At 42.1% G+C, this 4,297-nt stretch overlaps 1 non-coding gene across 1 annotated transcript in view; it reads left to right on the top strand.

The window, feature by feature from the left end:
• Nucleotides 1-3,200, top strand: part of LOC118879405 (large subunit ribosomal RNA) — a 3,944-nt gene extending 744 nt beyond the window's left edge. Inside the window, exon 1 of the ribosomal RNA XR_005015771.2 lies at nt 1-3,200. This exon is cut by the window's left edge and continues 744 nt beyond it. This is a non-coding gene — a ribosomal RNA (large subunit ribosomal RNA).
• The last annotated feature ends 1,097 nt before the right edge of the window (nt 3,201-4,297 follow it).

Raw genomic sequence — 4,297 nt, 5'->3', positions numbered from 1 at the left:
AACAATGCGAAAGATTCAGGATACCTTCGGGACCCGTCTTGAAACACGGACCAAGGAGTCTAACATATGTGCAAGTTATTGGGATATAAACCTAATAGCGTAATTAACTTGACTAATAATGGGATTAGTTTTTTAACTATTTATAGCTAATTAACACAATCCCGGGGCGTTCTATATAGTTATGTATAATGATATTTATATTATTTATGCCTCTAACTGGAACGTACCTTGAGCATATATGCTGTGACCCGAAAGATGGTGAACTATACTTGATCAGGTTGAAGTCAGGGGAAACCCTGATGGAAGACCGAAACAGTTCTGACGTGCAAATCGATTGTCAGAATTGAGTATAGGGGCGAAAGACCAATCGAACCATCTAGTAGCTGGTTCCTTCCGAAGTTTCCCTCAGGATAGCTGGTGCATTTTAATGTTATATAAAATAATCTTATCTGGTAAAGCGAATGATTAGAGGCCTTAGGGTCGAAACGATCTTAACCTATTCTCAAACTTTAAATGGGTAAGAACCTTAACTTTCTTGATATGAAGTTCAAGGTTATGATATAATGTGCCCAGTGGGCCACTTTTGGTAAGCAGAACTGGCGCTGTGGGATGAACCAAACGTAATGTTACGGTGCCCAAATTAACAACTCATGCAGATACCATGAAAGGCGTTGGTTGCTTAAAACAGCAGGACGGTGATCATGGAAGTCGAAATCCGCTAAGGAGTGTGTAACAACTCACCTGCCGAAGCAACTAGCCCTTAAAATGGATGGCGCTTAAGTTGTATACCTATACATTACCGCTAAAGTAGATGATTTATATTACTTGTGATATAAATTTTGAAACTTTAGTGAGTAGGAAGGTACAATGGTATGCGTAGAAGTGTTTGGCGCAAGCCTGCATGGAGCTGCCATTGGTACAGATCTTGGTGGTAGTAGCAAATAATCGAATGAGACCTTGGAGGACTGAAGTGGAGAAGGGTTTCGTGTGAACAGTGGTTGATCACGAGTTAGTCGGTCCTAAGTTCAAGGCGAAAGCCGAAAATTTTCAAGTAAAACACAAATGCCATACAAATATATTATATTATATAAATCAAGCTAATTAATATACTTGAATAATTTTGAACGAAAGGGAATACGGTTCCAATTCCGTAACCTGTTGAGTATCCGTTTGTTATTAAATATGGGCCTCGTGCTCATCCTGGCAACAGGAACGACCATAAAGAAGCCGTCGAGAGATATCGGAAGAGTTTTCTTTTCTGTTTTATAGCCGTACTACCATGGAAGTCTTTCGCAGAGAGATATGGTAGATGGGCTAGAAGAGCATGACATATACTGTTGTGTCGATATTTTCTCCTCGGACCTTGAAAATTTATGGTGGGGACACGCAAACTTCTCAACAGGCCGTACCAATATCCGCAGCTGGTCTCCAAGGTGAAGAGTCTCTAGTCGATAGAATAATGTAGGTAAGGGAAGTCGGCAAATTAGATCCGTAACTTCGGGATAAGGATTGGCTCTGAAGATTGAGATAGTCGGGCTTGATTGGGAAACAATAACATGGTTTATGTGCTCGTTCTGGGTAAATAGAGTGTCTGGCATTTATGTTGGTCACTTGTTCCCCGGATAGTTTAGTTACGTAGCCAATTGTGGAACTTTCTTGCTAAAATTTTTAAGAATACTAATTGGGTTAAACCAATTAGTTCTTATTAATTATAACGATTATCAATTAACAATCAATTCAGAACTGGCACGGACTTGGGGAATCCGACTGTCTAATTAAAACAAAGCATTGTGATGGCCCTAGCGGGTGTTGACACAATGTGATTTCTGCCCAGTGCTCTGAATGTCAAAGTGAAGAAATTCAAGTAAGCGCGGGTCAACGGTAGCCAAATGCCTCGTCATCTAATTAGTGACGCGCATGAATGGATTAACGAGATTCCTACTGTCCCTATCTACTATCTAGCGAAACCACAGCCAAGGGAACGGGCTTGGAATAATTAGCGGGGAAAGAAGACCCTTTTGAGCTTGACTCTAATCTGGCAGTGTAAGGAGACATAAGAGGTGTAGAATAAGTGGGAGATATTAGACTTCGGTTTGGTATCGCCAATGAAATACCACTACTCTTATTGTTTCCTTACTTACTTGATTAAATGGAACGTGTATCATTTCCTAGCCATTATACGGATATATTTATTATATCTTATGGTATTGGGTTTTGATGCAAGCTTCTTGATCAAAGTATCACGAGTTTGTTATATAATCGCAAACAAATTCTTTAATAAAACGGTGCATTTATGTATTTTTGATTTGAAAATTTGGTATAACTCCAATTACTCAGGTATGATCCAATTCAAGGACATTGCCAGGTAGGGAGTTTGACTGGGGCGGTACATCTCTCAAATAATAACGGAGGTGTCCCAAGGCCAGCTCAGTGCGGACAGAAACCACACATAGAGCAAAAGGGCAAATGCTGACTTGATCTCGGTGTTCAGTACACACAGGGACAGCAAAAGCTCGGCCTATCGATCCTTTTGGTTTAAAGAGTTTTTAACAAGAGGTGTCAGAAAAGTTACCATAGGGATAACTGGCTTGTGGCGGCCAAGCGTTCATAGCGACGTCGCTTTTTGATCCTTCGATGTCGGCTCTTCCTATCATTGTGAAGCAAAATTTACCAAGCGTTGGATTGTTCACCCATGCAAGGGAACGTGAGCTGGGTTTAGACCGTCGTGAGACAGGTTAGTTTTACCCTACTAATGACAAAACGTTGTTGCGACAGCATTCCTGCGTAGTACGAGAGGAACCGCAGGTACGGACCAATGGCACAATACTTGTTCGAGCGAACAGTGGTATGACGCTACGTCCGTTGGATTATGCCTGAACGCCTCTAAGGTCGTATCCGTGCTGGACTGCAATGATAAATAAGGGGCAATTTGCATTGTATGGCTTCTAAACCATTTAAAGTTTATAATTTACTTTATAAACGACAATGGATGTGATGCCAATGTAATTTGTAACATAGTAAATTGGGAGGATCTTTGATCACCTGATGCCGCGCTAGTTACATATAAAAGCATTATTTAATACAATGACAAAGCCTAGAATCAATTGTAAACGACTTTTGTAACAGGCAAGGTGTTGTAAGTGGTTGAGCAGCTGCCATACTGCGATCCACTGAAGCTTATCCTTTGCTTGATGATTCGATAATAAAGATGTTGCAAGCGGCATAATAATTTATGCTTGCTTGCAACGGCGCGCCACTTTGTGGTTAGCAAAAGGTCTAGTAATATAAGAGACCTATAAAAAAATCAATATATTATTATAAATAAATATTGAACAAACAAAATGCATCGTCATCTTTATTAGTGTGACAGGTCAATTTCGGCAGTAAAACGCGTTTTTCCTTGCTAAAAATAGCATAAATATTCGCGCATTGTGTTCGCATAATCATTACGCGTGTTTTCTGCACAAAAAAGGTGGTAGGAAGGCCAAAACCGCGATTTTCCACCCCAGACAGTTCGAGAACATTCGACGTGCTGAGAGAGAGGCGCTCTCTCGGGCGCTCCGTGTGTCGGGCCAATTTCGGCTGTAAAACGCATTTTTCCTTGCTAAAAATAGCATAAATATTCGCGCATTGTGTTCGCATAATCATTCCGTGTGTTTTCTGCACGAAAAAGGTGGTAGGAAGGCCATAATCGCGATTTTCCACCCCAGACTATTCGAGAACATTCGACGTGCTGAGAGAGAGGCGCTCTCTCGGGCGCTCCGTGTGTCAGGCCAATTTCGGCAATAAAACTCATATTTCACTGTTGTAAGAGAGCCGCTCTCTCTCGAGTGGCGCCTGCCTTATCTAGATAACGTTTTGACAGCAGCGCGGTTCGCGTCTGCACTAATTTATATCGGTTCGTGTCTCCGCAAATTGGTTGGTTTTTTGGAAATCAGCTGATTTCATTCCGCCAGAGGGCGACTACTTCAGGATTCATAGCATACATTCGGCGACACCTCATCGCTGTATCACTCCGCCAGAGGGCGGCGACTCCTAATACTTTTGCCTACATTTCGGCGACACCTCGTCGTCGACTTTTTGTCAGCAGAGGTAAAGGAAATAAATAGTTCACTCACACAGTTAGCCGGCTGTGCTTGTTGGTGGTGCTGTCGCCATGGGCGACAATAGCAACACCGGCAGCATGGATGTGGACAACGCGACTGTAGCCGCACCCAAAAAAGGCCCTTGGCAAAAAAAAGATCTCAAAAGGAGTCTACCTCCCGGGTCGCCAGAGTCAATTAGAGGCGTAAAGAAA

The sequence above is a fragment of the Drosophila suzukii genome, chromosome Y (genome assembly GCF_043229965.1).
Source record: "Drosophila suzukii chromosome Y, CBGP_Dsuzu_IsoJpt1.0, whole genome shotgun sequence".
Taxonomy (NCBI): Eukaryota; Metazoa; Arthropoda; class Insecta; order Diptera; family Drosophilidae; genus Drosophila; species Drosophila suzukii.
This window is presented reverse-complemented; position numbering and strand designations above follow the sequence as displayed.